General features: G+C 38.3%; 1 protein-coding gene and 1 pseudogene across 2 annotated transcripts in view; one reads left to right on the top strand and one right to left on the bottom strand.

The window, feature by feature from the left end:
* The window catches only part of Znf407 (zinc finger protein 407), a 376,264-nt gene that overhangs the window by 99,291 nt on the left and 258,005 nt on the right, over window positions 1-18,968 (bottom strand). The window lies entirely within an intron of this gene.
* On the top strand, window positions 13,378-14,421 carry LOC122119462 (annotated as a pseudogene).

Here is an 18,968-nt window from a genome sequence, read left to right as displayed (position 1 = left end):
TCACTAAAACTCCAATGGATCCAAAGAATTTAACTCAAAATCCCTTCCCCTCCCTTCCACGTAAAAGTCTTCCTCCCTCCTTCCATAAAGGAGGGCAAACATGGCTATGAGTAGCCCTGTGGACCAGTCTTCTATGGACTAAAACACCAGCTGGCCTCTCAAATGCATGTGACTAACATGACCAACATATTTTAGATTTTAAACTTCAGAATAGCACAGGTATAAAAAGGCTTTTATTTTTCAAGCTGATCAAAGGAAGACAAGTCTTGTCTTTCTGCTTTAAATCAAGCTTGCTTGGCGTCCAGGCAGGGCCTCCTCCTATGCTCCCCGATCCATCTGCTAGGGCGGTTATCTCCTAGCCCCTCATTCTTGCCACAAAAATGTCAGTTGAAGAAAAAGAGAGAAAAATATGAAATTTTGCTAAGCCACCCAAGATTTTGAAAAGCTTCTAAACATAGTTGTGATGCTTAGAATTTGTCTCTGGACACAAGCAGCTCTTGTGAGGCTCTCTGAGTAAGGAAAAGCTTTCCACATTGCAGGAGTGATCTATGTACAAGCAAGACTCAGAGAAACACGAAAGTTATCCTCTGCCCCTTCTCTGCAGTGTGCAAGAAGAGCACCAACAGGTCTGCAAGGTCACACGCCCTCCAGCTTTCTGGAAAGTAGGGCCGGGCGGTATGCGTGGCCTCGCATCCCAACTGCAGTGCTCTTTGGCTCTCTGGTGCCTGACATGCTCCCGCTCATCCTGCAGAGACCGCGGACGGTGAGGAGAATGAGTGCGGAGGTGGAAACGACCCGGGCATGAAAATACCTTCGTCTGCTCTCTGCAGAAATACTGACAACCATTGGCAGTCACAGCCACCAAAGCTGGGGACGCTTTCCTGCCAGATGTTTTCCCCAGTACAATCACCTCGGACGTGGCTCCACATTGACATTTCAGGCACAGTCTGTGCAACAGGAAATTACCAAAAGGAAACCGCCTTACCGACTTCATTTACTACTTAAAGAAGAAAGAACTTCCCTGGTTAACGCACTTAGTGCCACTCTGAGAGACTCACTTATAACCCATTTGTCCTTGGAATAGCCAAATATTTCCTTAGCGATCTCTAGAGTACCTCGTATATGAGCAAGGGACAAAGGAGAACACCGGGGCTGTGTGTGGTACAGGTGTCAGGCAAGGAAGATAAGCTGACAATCTCAGAAGGAAGTCAGCGCTGAGATCAGGAAGCTCGGAGGGATTAGCAAAAGGCCTGTGCACATCACAGACATCACAGGCAAGGCTTGAGAAAAGCAAAAGGAAGAAACTCCTCCAAATGCAAAGCCTGCACTCACACAGTGAGCAAGAGAAAGGACTGTACTATGGAGTGCCAGGCGGTCTCCCGCGCTCCTGACCAGCCCCACAACAGGGCTAAGTGAGGTGGCTCCCCGTTCCCTTACTGTGCTGGACTCATGCCACCCTGAGCTGAGAAGCTGAAGGCTGGTGCCAACATTTTGAAAGAAAGCAACTACATTTCATGTGCACACTTCATGCACCCGGGCTAAAAGGCAAAGGAAGACTGGAGATACCATCAAAACACAGAAGTGACCTCGCTGTGGGGTGGGGAACCCCTGGAACTGCACGGGGGCCAGGCTGCAGGAAGAACCCTCAGCAGGGGGCCTCATCCATTAGCAGAGCATCCTCTCACAAAGTCTCACAAAGGAAGATTGATGCGTGATTCTAGACATTTGAACAGGGCACAAGCTAGTGAGTGGCACAGATCCTACCATGCCTCTCCTATGTTAACAACTTCCATGAGTTTTCTGGTTAATTTAATAAAAATCCCATCTGACTTTCTTTAACTTCTGGGGTCTGTCTTTCTTCTAGCCCCTCCTGTCTAGAATGCTGGGCCCACACCTGTGCCGAGCTCCGCTTCTGGTCTCAGCCACGTCTCCTTCTCACTCCACCCCGTCGTGCTCTGACAGCCTCCAGACTTTTTCCTAAGAGCCTCTGCTTCAAGCAGGCTGACTGCTGTCATTACGAACGCCTTTCTCAGCTCTTGTGTAACTTGTGCCATTCTTCCTGCAACAAGTTCCAAGAGGTCTGACATGGTCACATGGCTCTTGGGCTTTTGTCCTGACTGGGCTCAAATGGCTATCCTCCTTTGTCTGTCTCCCAAGTAGCCGGGATTACAGGCAAAATCACCACAACTGGCCCTCTATTTGGGGGCATTAAAAACGAAAGTGAACATAGCAGGCACAGCACCTGCAGTTGACCTGGTACAATAACTCACATCGCAGTACCCTTTGAGCCTAGTACTTATAATCTGTAAACCCGATACGAAAAAGTGGAAATGCTGAGACAAAGGTTTTAAATACGAATAGGTAAATCTAATAAGCCTAACACAATGTATATTCATGAATGAAAATGTGACATAATCCCTACAAATAAAGAACAATTATAGGTTTCAGTTTTATTTACTTTTTAAAATATATTTACTTTTTTTTAAGTCTGGCTTTCTTTCCAATAAAGCTTTAACAGCACAGGCTGTCACCAGAAATCAACTAATCAATGCATCAATATAAATAAAGGTACATAAATGTGCTACGTACAGATGGGGAAGGGGTGAGGAGGGAGGGAACGAGATCTGGCCCATTCAGATCCATGAAAGGAAATGGGCATCTCACTGACTTGCTGCAGTATTCACTAATAAGGCTCACCTTTCTACAACCTTCTTGTGATCACGTTTTTAAATGCTTACTCAGATTTTACAAAGATCAGTTTAAGAGAGGTTTCTGTGTATTAGAAATACTGATCTTCTGTGGGAAAATATATTACCTCTGTATCTGTCTTCTGTGCTGCAAATGCTCTCTCCTAAATGACTGGGAAACTTCATTTTTCTGTTTTCTGGTTGTTATTCAAGTCTTTTGCAGCTGTCTATTACTTATGTCTCCTTTTATTATGTGTAAAAGTTTAAAATGAGAAATGCAATTCATGTGAAGCTGTTCTAAAAGAATGTCTACTTCATTAATTATTTTCTTTGCTTTACTTCTTCACATATCATTTATATAGTGTCTGTGGTTGATATAAGATCTGAAAATACAACTAATTTTAAAAATCATTCCATATTGGTCTTCTGATGTCAAAGTATTATTGAGATACTAAACCTCATCATACATAAAGAAATCTACTTGTTATGTACTGTTGCTAAAAAGAAAATATAGCGATAGTCTGCCAATATGTAAATATCTGAAATAATTAAGATAAACTTTTTCATGCTTCATTTCCAATATTTCAATAATTTACTCTCCAGAGTCCAGATTACAGAATGAAAAACAATGTAAAAGGCAAGCGGAAAGTGAAAGTCTAATGGATGGTACTGATATACATGTTGAGATGAATAAATCTGTATTACATATAACTATGTAGCTGGAATTATGCTCAAAAGTAGGAGGAGGAGAACATATGAGTGAACATGTTCCTTTAGAATGGAAAGCCCCTTCAGGATGAAAGTAGCGATGCACATGGCCTATGCACGGAACTGGAGCATGTCTACCTGCTGTCAACTAGCACTCGGTGCTCTAACTCTTATTCCCTCTTCCTGGATTTGATAACCTCGCCAAGGACACAGAGAGCTGTCAGTCACTGGGGGGTGGCCGCTCCCCACCCCTATTTTCTTGGTGCAAACATAAGGAAGTTCTTTTGTGAACTGATCATTTTCTAGAGGTCACTCAGACTATAATTTCAGACCCTACTCACCATCCTGATGGTCTTTCTGAGGAAATTGGACCCAGTGGGAACGTTTTCTCCCTCTGCTCAGTCTATGGGTCAGCATTTTCCTTTCTTTGTAGCTCTTAATTCCCGTAAGTGACAATTATTTAAGACACAGTTAGAGAAGGGGCAATGTACATTCATCCAATAAAACCTAAATATTAAAAAGGACAGAAAAATTCAGCATGGTTACTGAGGATAAATGGGACAGTATTTAGCATTTGAAGGAGACCATGAGTAAACGAGGGACATGTTAAAAGAAATGGTTAGAGGTTAAAAAAAAAAAAAGAACTAAAAAGAGCATACTATGTGTCAAACAGACAGACCATCTTAATTATGAAAGGTTAATAGTACAGTCAGAGTAAATTAAAAGGTGGCAGAATCATTATAATATATAGTAACTGGAAATCCACCCAAATCTAAGTTTAGATTTTTAACCAGCATATGATTAAAAAAAAAAAAAACCAGATTAGCACTGTGACCTAACACACACACACACACACACACACACACACACACTTTATACCTCAGAGGATAGATGTATAGAAAAATTGTACTACACTAACCTATTAGGACTGAATATATGTGATAAATAAGATCAAAAATGTTAAGAGAAGCAAAAGAAGAATGGTAAGAATTTTGAATTTTATGTGGTCCACTGATAAACACACAGGCACGATAGGAACAGGTGGAAAAGAAAGAGCAAATTAAAACAACTGGCTATTCAGGAAATAGAACTGCAAAAGCTCTGAGTACAAATACTATGCAGACAATGACAAAATCTGCGCACCACTGATAATCCACAGTACAGTGCTCTCAGTCTTCCAATGACACCACTTCTCTCTCTCTTTTTTTTTTTTTTTGGGGGGGGGGGTGAGGAGCCTGGGACTTGGACTCAGGGCCTAAGAGCTGTCTCTGAGCTTCTTTGGTTCAAGGATAGCACTTATACTACATGAAGCATAGCTTCACTTCCAGCTTTTACAGTAGTATAATGAAGATAAGAGTCTCACAGACTTTCCTGCCTGGGCTGGGTTTGAACTGCAATCTTCAGAGCTCAGCCTCCTGAGTAGCTGGGATTATAGATGGGTGCCAGTGGCACCCATCTTACATGCCACCATTTTACATGTTAAATACCAATGACTGATTCAAATTCAGTTACCTAATCAAACAATGTTAAATTAATATTGAAATAATCTGATTTAATTACCTTCCTGCTACATTAAAAATGTAATTTGTCAAGAAAATACAGGATGTGATATGCATAAAATATGGTAGATATAAAACTTCTAAATTTAAAGTGAAGCGTCATACATAAACTGCATTTATTCCATTAGGACCACTTTTAAAGTTTTAGTTCTCATAACTATCAAAGATCTAATTCCTATAATACATCCCTTAGACCATGCCACTTAAAGTGTTTCTGAACCTTAATTGATAAAACACTTTAGAGATAGTGACATTTGGTCCAAGAATCACATATAACATCTGTCATAAAGTAGTGGCATAATAATGTTACACTGACTAATTACTAATCTTAAGAGTTCAGGTCAGTTACTTTGTCTCACTCCCCGCTCCCTCCCACCATTAAGTTAGGATTAGTAGTAGCAGGGCGGGGGGAGGGGGTATATTCATGAAGTTAAATAAGACTCTTAAAAACATGTTAATACTTGGAAAGGAGTGTGTGCTCATCAACAGTTGTCCTATATAATGTGGTCGATTATTTCTAACAAGGTGGAATCAGGTCAACGCAACTTTCTAGCTTTGTCTCCGATTCAGGAATAGAAACAAGAAAGAAGGTTATGAAAAGTCTCCGCTGATGCTCCTCACAGATCATTTCCAGAAGAACCTCCAAAAAAACACACCGCAGAGTTTCTTGTTATAGATCTCACACAGAGAATGGGTATTCGTGTAAACTAGTGTCTACTCACTGCCAGGGCAGGGCCATGCCTGCCGGGGTGGTAGAGCAGACACTACCGGATGGTGTCTGTGAGCACACACTGAGCATCATCAGTCTACACAGGAATCGTGGAACAAAAGAGCCCATTCAAAAGGTTTGGATGACCATCAGAAGGTCTCAATATCAGAGCAATTACCAGTTCTCAAAGAAAACGGACTTATAGTTGCCTCAGAAGGTTTGTTGCGTATCTGCAATATACGAACTAAAGAAACAGAATATAAGTTTCCTGAACCCAGAGAAATTTACAAAACTTTCTAAACTAAGAAAGCTTAAAAATTAAGTCACTTTTATCTCATCACTAGATACAACAAAAATACTATGAATTAACATTTAGGAAATAGTGCAGGAAGCTGAGATTCCACAGGATAAACCTTGTATCACTGGGATGTTAGTATCCAATTTTCTAGAATTGTATGATATGAAGGAGTGAAATACTCACATCAAAGACAGGATCCTATCTGTAGATGGCTTAGAAATATAAAGAACTATGCATACAATTAAGGAAATGCAACACAATAGAACACCTTCTCAGAAGACAGAAATAGTAGGGAGGAGAGTCTTTTTTCTTCTTCATTACTGGACCTGTGTAGAGGCAAATTGCTCATGAACCTGAACATACAGGAATAAAGCTAAAATGTCAACATGCCTCATTCTAGTTTTAGCTTAAAAACTTTGAGCCAAATATTCAACTGAGTCTGTACTACCACAATAAGATTGTTTCCTACACTCAAGTGAAAATGACTATGCTATTAATGTACTAGTTGAGAACCTTGACATCTTAATGCCTAGAAGATGTACATACCCAAACTGATCCTGCCATAAGTAATAAAAAATGCATTGCCCTGGATTTGAAACATCTTTGTTAATGCAAGAAAGACATTACAGATTTGGTATGTTGAAATTGAACATAAAATATCATTAAAACACACTTCCTTAGCCAGAAAAATGAGAGTTAAAAAAAAAGAAAATATTAAAAAAAAGAAAATATATTTAAAATTACAATAGAACTTTATCTGAAGTCAAACTCACTTTAAGGGTTGAGTTCTGCTTGATGGAAAAAGATTCATAATCTGAGCTGGAAGTACTGTTTAAGTGATAGAGCGCCTTGAACAAGTAAGTCAGAGCTAGCAAAACACCCATGTGTTCAAGCCCCAGTAGTGGCAACAATAATAGTAATAAAAATAAAATAATGCTGCTGATGACTATAATGATAAGAATTTTTAAAGGATTCATAATCTAAAAGCATTCATCACAGAAAAGCTAGTGTTGAATCTGGGATGCTCCTGCCTCATTCTCCGAGTTGATGAGCAGTGTGTGCACTATGGCTGCCCACTATTCAGTGCAGACATGTGAGAACCAAGTTGGGTAACTTGAAAAGGTGGGGCGGGGAGAGACAGGAAGGGAAGGAGTGACCTTGATCAGCATGCACTGCGCTCACAAGCTGATGTGAACTCAAACTCCTTCACCCAACCTCCCAAAGAGAATATAAATTATACAGACATATGCAGATAATTTTAAAATTACATTAAAATTACATTCTCTCTTCACTAGCTTGAGTGTATATATACACAAGTTTCTCTTTCTTCATTACATGCAGGTAGAGAAGCTAGAAATATGGATGAAGGTGCTATACTAGTGAACAGTAAAGTAAAATATAAAACATTCTAAGTCTTACTCAGCCTCATTAAAAGAACAGTCCTGTTTCATTTCTCTGCTGTTTTCAGCATTTCACTGAATGTGGTTTAGAACTCCTCATGCACAAGCTACTGATGCTACAAACGCTTGTGAGTTCTCACGTCCTGGAACCCATCTGCTTTGCCCCTAGCTCTGATTACTCAATTCTTACAAAATCAAGCACTCTTCAACTTGCCTTTTTGCACTTAAGATTAATCATCTTCATTTACCCTCGAGTTGTACATATTATAGCTGCAGTTCCATCTCTGTAGCAAACAGGATTTCCAAGGTCCATTTAAATAGCAAGAGCCCTCATAGCAAAAGAACTTGATTAAAATTAAATGTGCACAAGAGTTTCCACAGGGAAACCTACTCTATCTGATCCCAGAATTAAGGGGCAAATTTGCTGTCTGAATCTAAAGGAAGTTAAAAAAATCCTAATTTTATCAATAGTTTATCCTGAAAACACTAAGAAAAAGCCAGAGGCTGCAGCTGTTGGTTCACTCCCTAATTCTAGCTACTCAGGAGACTGAGCTCTGAGGACCATGCTACAAAGCCAGATACCCTAGGCACCAAAGTCTCTGAGTATCTTAGCTTAATTAACCACCAAGAAACTGGAAGTGAAGCCATCGCTAAAGCCTCGAACCACAGCCATGAGCAGAAAAGCTAAGGGACAGCATTCACACCCTAAGTTTAAGCCCCAGTGATGTCATTAAAAAAAAGCATACAAACCAAAACCAAACGAAAAACTCAAAAACGCACCAAGAAGCACCTTAGATCAATGTTGACTGTGTGTTTTATAAAAATGTAACATATTTAATAAATATTTACTTAAATAAAGAATGTGAGCTGGGCTCTGACGTCTCAGGCCTGTAATCCTAGCTACTCAGGAGGCTGAGAAGTGAGGATCATGGTTTGAAGCCAGACCAGGCAGTAAAGGCCATGAGACTCTTACCTGCAAACTCCTGTAACGTCAGAAGTAGAACTGTGGTTCAGTTGGTATAGTACTAGCTTGGTGCAAAATACCCTCAAGGCCCTGGGTTCAAGCCTCAGGACTGGCATGCGTGCACACACACACATTCATACACGCACACACAAACACACAAATGTTAAAGTATGGAATTTAACTACTTAATTGGGAGACGTTATGAGTCTGGAGTGTTGTTTCAGATCAAGAAAATATGAAGGATAAACTACCAAAAGAATAATGTAGATGTACATGAATATGCACAGTATGTCAACAATCTAGGCCACCTATGTTAACATGGAATCTTGACCCTTATCTATCATGAGCAGCACCTACTTACATCACTAATTAGAAGACAGAAGACAGAGTAATTTCAATTATATATTTTATTAATTAAATACATGAAAAGCCCATAATAGATGCCAGGCATTATTTTAAGTTTTTCACAAATTTAATTTGTTGAGTTGTTTCAATCATTTTCACTGAGACTGATCGCAACTTAAATGCAAAAGGCTATTTCATTATTTAAGACATGGATTCTCTTTAAGACAAAAGAAATCCAGATTGGTCCCTGGTTAACATCTGAAAGGAAACCTGTACTGTATTTCACTCTGATGTAGTGAAACCAGACTAGGAATATAAAGCAAATCCTGGAACTTGGTTCCCCAAAAGAGTTCTCTTTCAAAAAGAATTTATATTTCATGCAATGTGATTAAATTAATCTATGCCCCTTGCAAAAAAGACTTGCCCTTTTCTTTTATAAACAGGAAATCACGTATGCCAGGTTTTTTATTTTAAGCATGCACTAAAATTATGATTTCTTACAAGAAGAGAGAATGACTTCCTGCCAATCACTCTGACACGCTACTCAACAAATGGCACTAATAGCTGTGACGAGAGCGAACATGTCTGAGCAGAGCTTGTTAAGATGGATCTAGACCAGCCATCAAAAATACTGTTTTATCAAGTTGGGGCCTACGCTTTCTTCTGCTGCAGTAAAAGCTATTATGTGATTCAACAGACTGCTTTACAATGATGGATTATCATCTATTAAAAGAATATATCTCTAAGTGTTTTTATCATTACTTTGGAAAAAAAAAGAAAATAAAGTAAGCAAGTTTGTAAGTTAAAATATTGTTCTTACTTTTCAACAATAAATTAATTTTAAAAATTTATTCTAATGATTTATATGCTTCAGGTGCTTATAAACATATGCCATCTAATTTCTTTTTGGTTTGTTATTCCTATAAGTGCTGTATTGAATGTTTAGCTTTTTCACCTTCACCCATCTGAGCACTATCAGAAAGCCATCCTTACCACCCAAGATACTTGTTAGAATCTTCTAATACAGGTATGTATAGAAAATAAGAGAAAAGATTGAAGTGATTGCCTTTGGTATTTATAGTTATTGTGAATTGTGATGCATTTAGCCCTAAAAGGAAAGAAACTCAGAAACAGGTCTTGACAAAGACCAGGCTTAGGCACACTGTTAAATGAAATAAGCTCATTACAGCAGACAACTACAGTGTGATTCCATTTATATACATGCTAAAATAATCTCTTGATTGAAAGCTTTTATGACTGATTTAATATCATGTTATTTCATTCATCATATAGGAGAAATATGTTATAATAGATATAATGATATAGATGCAGCATGTAGTCTAGGTAGGTAGTAATGTAGAAGGCTACAGTATTTTAGTTTGTGTTACCACACTCTGTGATGGTCACACAATAATGGAATTGCACAACAGCATTTTTCAGAAGTATTCAGCGACTTTTGACTGGTTAATCAATAAGAAACATGACTTAGATGAGTATTAATTATGATGCCAAAACTGACCCGAAAGGAATTATATCATAAACAATGAAAATAACTTCTTATTCAATAGTAATAAAAGGGCAGCAGAGAGCAAGTTACTGGGTACATTGTATTCTCATACATATCTCACATATCATTTGTCCATAAGATTTTTTGAATAGCATAGTAAGCTCAGTAAGCAAGTCATTCAAGAGAAGAAAAAAAGACAGTGACAAATCTGACATTCTTGATGAGTTTAAATTAGATAACAGAATACTAAAGAGGAGGAATAACATTGAAGGAAAATACAAGTATTCAACCATGACATTTTAAGGGTAAAATTTAAAACTCATGTACACTTAATTTTTAAAAATTGTGATGCTAATATAGAGCAAAGAAACTGACCCAAAGAAATACTGCTGACTTTCTTTCAACAGAAGTGCAAAGACTATTCAAAGGCGGAAACACAGTGCATTTAACAAATGACACCTTTATGTAGAAAAGAGAATTTCGGCTTAGATAGCAAACATTACACAAAATATAACTCAAAATGAATCACACAACTAAATGGTATATGTAAAAGCATAAGGCTTCTAGAAAAAAGAGTATTTTTTATCAGTATTTTAAATACTGTATCAAAGGCCATAAAAAATTCTCTATATCTGGTATTTTTTTGATTCATTGGAGATAAGAATCTCACACTTTCCTGCCTGGGCTGGCTTCAAACTATGATCTAAAGATCATTAGTAGCTAGGATTGTAGATGTGAGCCACTTGCACCCAGAAAGGAAAAAAAAATCAGTAATTGGAAGAATATTATAGACTTTTGCCTGTGAAAGACACTGTTGAGTGAAAAAGGACAAGAGAAAATATTTTCTCACTGTATTTCTGACAAAGGTCTCATGTCAAAACATTAAAAAAAATACTATGAACTTATTTCCAAGGGAAAAGGGAACAAAACAAGTCACATCTGAATTGATGCTCACCATCGTCGTCAGTACATAGGTCAGACTTGTGTCACTGTTGATTTGAGAGAAACCATTTAAAAGGAGGAAAGATTCATTTCTCTTCATGGTTTCAGAGGACTCCTGGCCTCACCATTGGGCCATTCATACAGCATGATGGTGGGATGGCAGAGCTTTCAACTAAGCAGAAAGTCAGAAAGAGAACAGCGCTTGGGAGGTCTTTCCAAGACACGCTATCCATGATCACTTTCCAGTAAGACCTCTCCTAATAGCCCATTCACTAAGAAATCAACGGACTGACCCCCGATGAAGTGAGAAGTGTCAGGGTCTAATTACCACTCAAGGATTAGATGCACCCGCTGTGGACCAAGCACTGAACAGATGAGCCTTCTTGGGGAACAATTCCCATCCAAATCATAATAGTTAGTGATGAATAAAAAGAAAAATTAAAAGGTTAAGACACCACTGAACACTCAAAAGAATGAATTGAAATATTAGTAATAAGAAGTGTAAATAAAGATGCTGAGTAAAAAAGACTGATGTTATAGGTAGAAAGAAAATGTAAAGCAACTTTGCAAAATAGTTTGGCAGTGCTCTTGAAAAGTTAAATATGCACAAACCATATAATACAAGCTTCTTGTTTCTAGATATCTTCTCTTTATGAAAAAAAACAACCCTGTATATGAATATATATAGCAGCTCTATTTACAACTGCCCTAAAGAATAAGCAACTTAGATGCAGTGTTTCACCTGGATTTGATTTTCATCTTCCCAGTGAATAACAATGGACATACTTCTGTGAACTTATTAGACATGTGAAGGCTTCTCTGGAAAATGGCTCTCCAGATAAGGGAAGCATTCTCTCCAGGTTATAGATTTCCCTTTCTTTTTCTTGATGGTGTCTTTGACACACTAATTTCTAAAATACTGTTGAAGCTCAGGTTATTTCTCTTTTGTAGTTTGTGGTACAAAAGATTTTAAAACCATGGATATTTGTGAGAAAGCAATAATCAGTGTACATACACATGCCTAGTCTTCCTGCTAAGAAGGCACAGAATCGGAGGAACAGAGAAACACCGGGAACACACAGTACTGGTTTACATATGCCACTCTCAAATAAAAGGAAACCGGCTCCTTAAAAAAGTGGTCCACGTTAGGTCTAAGAGAGTACCAGAGCACACTAGTAAAGGAAGTAAAAAGATGCTCATAAGAGGAAAGAGGCATATCCAAGGATGTGATCCCACCTAAAAAAAAAAAAAATCTAATAGTGAACTAAATCTTCAGTTAGAAAATAAATCACAATGGTTCTGATTTATAAGTCACAGAATCAAATAAATCTATACTGATAAAAATCAATAGAACAAATATGCTTTTCAGAGAGAAAGAAAAGACACTATAGAATTCTAATTCTTAAAAGGAGAACAAATGAAGTCATCATTTGGAAAACACAGGTTTTTATTCAGGTGAAATCTTCTAATGAATATCAAAGTTAATGGGCAAATATTTGAGGAGAAATAGTCTATTTGCAGAATTTAAGCTTATTTTCCCACAGACATACATTGTTTAAAAATGGAAATGAGTCCGTTTCTAGTAGAGGCATCTGCAGATCCAGACCTCATTCCACGGTTGCATGTTACTATCTTGGGCTATCATGTTCCCTGAAAGAATACACATTTCTTCTGAGACATTTTTCATGGACACAAACAAATTGTAAACAAACATTAGGCTAAACCACAATAAAAGATATGCTATATGGTAACTGACCAAAGCTCTCTAGAAGTGTCCAGATTATACAAGACCAAAAGGCTTTCATGAGCAGAAGACTACGAAGATATAGCAGACACAGGGAGTGCTGACCCCTAGGCTAAATCCTGAAAAAGAAAAGGATGTGAATGAAAAAACTGACAGGCTCTGAACAGAGAACATAGTGAAGTAAAACAGTATGATATGAATGTTAATTTCTTTGGCCTCTGAAGTTTTCCTATGCTTGTACGTTGTTAACATTTGGCGAAGTTAGATGAAAGACTGAAGAGACTTTTTATTCTGCAGCAATTACGTCAGTTTAAAATGACTTTAGAAAAGCTAAAGAAATAAAGAAAACTTACATAGTAGTCACTTTACCTATTACAAGCATAAATGAATGAAATTGTGAAAGCATAATAATATATAATACTTTAGTTTGAACTAAATTTCAAAGATAATTAACCAATATATCTAAGTTTCCCTCATAGTTTGAAAAACATCTCCTGCTTTTTCCGATCCACCATCAGCGGTGGGACCATCGCCAGGATGCAGATTTTCGTTAAAACTCTTATGGGGAAAACCATTACACTCGAGGTTGAACCCTCGAATACTATAGAAAATGTAAAGGCCAAGATCCAGGATAAGGAAGGAATTCCACCTGATCAGCAAAGACTGATCTTTGCTGGGAAGCAGCTGGAAGATGGACAAACTTTATCCGACTACAACATCCAAATGGAGTCCACTCTTCATCTAGTATTGAGACTTTGGGGTGGTGCTAAGAAAAGGAAGAAGTCTTACACCACTCCTAAGAAGAACAAGCATAAGAGAAAGAAGGTTAAATTAGCTGTCCTGAAATACTACAAGGTGGATGAAAATGGCAAAAGTAGCCGTCTTCGTCGAGCACGCCCTTCAGATGAATGTGGTGCTGGGGTTTCATGGCTAGCCACGTTGACAGGCATTACTGTGGCAAGCGCTGTCTCACTTACTGTTTCAACAAGCCAGAAGACAGGTGATTGTGTATGAATTAATAAAAGGCATAATCTAAAAAAAAAGAAAAACTCCTATTCATCTTCATGGAATCTTCAATTGAAATAATAATCTTTAATGCAGAATTAGCAGTAGGATTTATCAATACCTACTGTGTTTATCATATAAAACTGCCTGTTAATAGGGACCAAAATAAGAGAGGATGTGTAAACTTTTAAATAAATAAGTTCTATTGAATTAGACAATTGGTGAAAGGTCTGTAAAAACATAAAAGCCCCATCAATTACCTGATATAATCACAGGGCTCCCTCCACTCTAACTTTGCACAATCCTTTTTTGCCTTAGAATTTTGGTCAATGAAGTTGTCGTGCAGGATAAGCTCATAATTTTGTTTCCCACTATTTCAACGTTCAGAATGCAGTTCATTAATGCTTCAACTGCTGGTCCTGATAAGACTGCAACTTCGCCTGTTCACGAGGTGATCACACTGCTCTGTACCCATGTCACTATGTGCCAATGTGGCCCGAAAGCAATGAAGAGGTTTCACTGTGGTTCTGAATTACACTGTCATGCAAGAAAGAAGTAGATAAGGCTTTCTTTCTGGAAGCGCATTAAACATTAAAGCATTAAAACTCTTCTATGTAGCTGGGGGGAGAGGGGGGTGAGCCTGAGTCACAGGAGCACCTGCGGTCTTATCAAAAATGCTAAACCGAATGGATGTCCACGAATTTCCAGCATCTTTAGTCCATTCTAGTAGAAATTACCAAGGGAAACTGCACCTTGACTCTATTTGAACAGCTTGTACAAAAAATTAAAACCCTGTGAGTCACGTTGAGGATGAGGAAAGACAGAACATGGTTAAGGAACTTGCTTCGAAACAGCATATTCCCAATGGTGACAAAGTTCACACCAACAACTAGCTCACTAGATTCCTTTGGCCCACTTCATGTGAGACATGTTCTGTGATTAGTTAGCAGATGGGAAATAAGAAGGTTATTTACCATGGAAATTGTAAAGTTAACACATTTAACCTGGTAATACATGTACTCACATACTCTGAGAGCTCAACTCCAAATGTTTAAGGTTTCAAGAACATACAGAACTACATACTAGAACATTCTTGAAAATAGCTGTGATTTTGATACGGAGTTGTGATATTCCAGTTAAGTATCCTTAGACAACTTAACTACTTTGAGATCTATTTTATGGGATTTCATCAAAATAAAAAGTTTCTGCACAGCAAAGGACATAGGTACCAAACTAAGACAGCCAACAGACTAGAAGATTTTCACCAGCAATACATTCAATAAAGCTCTAATATCTGAAATATACAAGGAGAACAAAAAATTAACCTCTACCCAAAAACCTAATAAGAAAATCAATACATGGGAAAAGAAGCTAAAGAGAGATTTCTCAGAAGAAGAATGGTAAATGAACACATGAGAGAATGCTCAACTGGCCAGAATGCTGGCCAGGCAGGAAATGAAAATCAAAATAACACAGATTCCATCTCCTCTCAGATTGGCCAACATCAAAATTCAAATAACAACAAATGCTGGTGGAGATGGGGAAAAAGGAACCCTATTGTACTATTGGTGGAATGCACATTATGTACAATCACTCTGTACACTCCAAACACTCTGTGTTTGGAGATTCCTAAAAGAAATAAATATAGACCTTCCCTATTACCCAGACAGACATACCACTCTTGGACTTCTATCCAGAACATTACAAGTCAGGATATGGTATGGTAAAGGCACTTACCTATTCACAATTGCCAAGTTATGGAAACAATATGGTACATATAACTGAAATTTGACTCATTCATCAGAAAGAATAATATGCCATTTGCAGAGAAATGGATGGATTTAGAACAAATTATGTTAGAAGTGAAGTAAGGGCTGGGAAGGTGGCTCAGTGGTAGAGTGCTTGCCTTGCATGCATGAGGCCCTGGATTCGAGTCCTCAGCACCACATAAGCAGAAAAAGCCGCAAGTGGTGCTGTGGCTCAAGTGGTAGGGTGCTAACCTTAAGCTGAAGAGCTGAGGGACAGCGCCCAGGCCCAGAGTTCAGGCCCCACGACCAACAACAACAAAAAAAGTGAAGAAAGTTAAGCTCAGAGAGACTAACAGTGCATTTTCTCTCATATATGGAAGTTGGATTTAAAACACAACTGGACATGATAACTTATACAAGACTGCGTGGATTCACACACAGCCTAGAGGAGGATGCCCTTAGGGGAAGAACACAAAGGTGTAATTGGAACATTTAAAGTACTATTTATGGAAACAAATTCAAGGACTTGGAAACATGGTGTTGTTTTTTGTTGTTGTTGTTGTTGTACTGTGTTGTTGTTGGTGTTTGTTTTGCTTTTTAGTCATTTTGGGGGGCTAACGGGGAGCACAGAAAGAGAGGGAGGAAGGGGGGACAAATGCACTCATGGTATTCAGTAAACTATAGAAAATGAACTATGCAACTTGTAGGCAGAGATGGGAGGAGAAAACAGGGAAAGGAAAGAAAGGAGTAACACTGTCCAAAACAGAAATGTACTCACTATCCGACTTATGAAACGGTGACCTCTCTGTACAATACCATAATAATAACAAATTATATTTATTAAAAGATCTATTTTTTAAAAATCATGAAATTATGAATAACACCCATTGGAGATTTGTTTTGTTTAATATCCTATCAAGAAACTTAGTGCTACTGTAACTCTTTCTTTCCCTTTCTTTCTTTTTCTATCTCTTTCCTCCCTCCTTTCTTTCTTTCTTTGTAATTTAAAAGCAAAATAAGCTAATGTAACAAACTTCTCAGTACTGTAACAGAAAGCTACACACAAATATGGCTGGGTATAGAAGTACACAATACCAGGATCACCCTGCTTCAGTGCTGCTGGGAAACAGTGGTCACTGAGCAAAGAGGGGGTCCAGATGGACAGACAGTGTTAAGTGTTTCTCTAACACTGCACCAGGGTGTTAAGCGGATACACGAATTAGAGAGACTGCATTCTGAAAAATATGAATCATTGGGTGGTGTGAAAAGGTCCATTTCAAAATTTTGTTGAGTAAGAGAAGTAATGATAACTCAAAACATCTGATTAACTTATCACTAAAAATATACCTATTGATATATATATATATATATATATATATATATATATATATCAATAAGTGAGATTTTCCTAGGTGCCAATTATATTGCTGAAAATTAGGAAAATAAAAAAATATTGCTCTGACAGTATTCACCCATTGACAACAAAGGATATGACAACTTTTTTCTAAACAGGAACTGCAACAGACGTGAGAAGAAGAGAAGAAAGCAAAAGGTAAGTACCAAAATACAAAACTCCCCTACCATACGGGTACCAAGGGTACTGCCGCAGCAGGGTGTAGCAAGAGGGCCTTCAGAGGAACGAGGCTGTCTAGCCAGCAGAAGCTCAAAGACTCCAGTAAATTAACCCAGCAGAGATGACCACAGTGAAGAATCAGATCCTTGAATGGTAATTATTTTAGGAAGTCTTTTGTTAATGGCGAAGAACCAGGAGACTAGAAAAGAAGGAACCTCATCTCAAGGTTAAAAAGAGAGAAGGGAGAAGATTAAAATTACAGACCTGTAAGGGTAACATCTATATTAGGAAATAAATCTGAGATGATACTTATGGATGAGCTTAATGATACATTTGGAAAAGTATAATTTAATAGCATGAGTCAGCATGGATTAACCAAAGGCAATCATGGCAGAAAAAAATCTCTTTCCTTTTTAAGTTGAAGTAATAATTGGTTTATCTAAGAGAGAACCAATAAGAAACTGTCAAGCTGTTTTAGAGGCTTTTGGACCTTTTCATGGAAAGAATTATGGCGCACAGTCTCACGACATGTGTAAGAGCACCCAACCAAGAGGATGAAGTAACAGGGCAAGAAACAGAGGGCTGGGAAGAGCCATGGAAAGTACTGTCTTTTCCTGAGCTCTGAGTGGCACTCACATGGCTTGTAAGTGATGAAGAAGAAGATTCCACATATTAGCAAACCTGAATAGGGAGGTAAGAGGCCATGGTGAAAACAAAGGGCTAGGCTATTGCACCTTCCATGGGTTAAACACAGGATGAAAGACAGAACATGAAATTTAGTATGCCCGGCTGGGAAGGTGGCTCAGTGGTAGAGTGCTTGCCTTGCACGAATGAGGCTCTGGGTTTGATTCCTCAGCACTGCACAAGCAGAAAAAGCCGGAAGTGGGGCTGTGGCTCACGTGGTAGATGGCCTTCAGCAGAAGAGCTGAGGGACAGTGCCCAGGCCCAGAGTTCAAGCCCCATGACCGAAAAAAAATTAATATGCTTAAGTATGAACTTAGATAAGTGTAATCAAGTAAGAATAGCTTGAATGGTACTAAATTAGGTCCCTTTAGAAGAAAAATAAGTGAAACTTTTCATACTCGCAAACTTGTAAATTAGGTCCCTTGTAAAAATTAGGTCCCTTTAGAAGAAAAATAAGTGAAACTTTTCATACTCGCATACTTGTAACTAATCAGAGGCAATTCTATGCAATACAATGAAAAAATGCTATTAAAAATATAAAAGTTGATTATCTTAGGGAACATGAAAATCCCAATCTGTCAGGAGAACATGACAGATTCATGTGCTACCACTCTGTAGTGGTAATAAACAAGTGTACATTTTTAAATGATTATATCTTAATATCTAAGAAAGGACCAACACAAAATCAATTTAAATATGATACAAAAGTATGGGATAGAAACACACAAAAAATTAAGCAGAACACCATGCCGTGCTTTAATGCTTAATTTTTCCTACAAAGAGAACTCAGGGAAACATAGGAACAGGTACTACATATCAAGACCCAGCTCCGCGGGGAGAAATGTGAAACAAGGAAACCAGCCTCACAACCTTGGCCACAAGAAGGAATGCTCCAGGCAGAGCCGATCCATGAACACTGAGAACAACTTCAGCAGCAAGACATGGGGTCTCTGAATGGCAAAGGCAATGGTGAAAGACTCATGTGGCTGATGTGAAGGACGTCTTTCTTCTCAAGCACCACCTGTAGTAGGCGATCTTCTTGTCCCTCCTCCTCCTTTCCCCATCTCCACGTCCTTTCTTTGGGTTACATTACAG

Source organism: Dipodomys spectabilis, unplaced genomic scaffold (genome assembly GCF_019054845.1).
Source record: "Dipodomys spectabilis isolate Male_0828 unplaced genomic scaffold, ASM1905484v1 ptg000169l, whole genome shotgun sequence".
NCBI lineage: Eukaryota > Metazoa > Chordata > Mammalia > Rodentia > Heteromyidae > Dipodomys > Dipodomys spectabilis.
The sequence above is the reverse complement of the archived record's forward strand: the minus strand, read 5'-3'. Positions and strand labels throughout refer to the sequence as shown.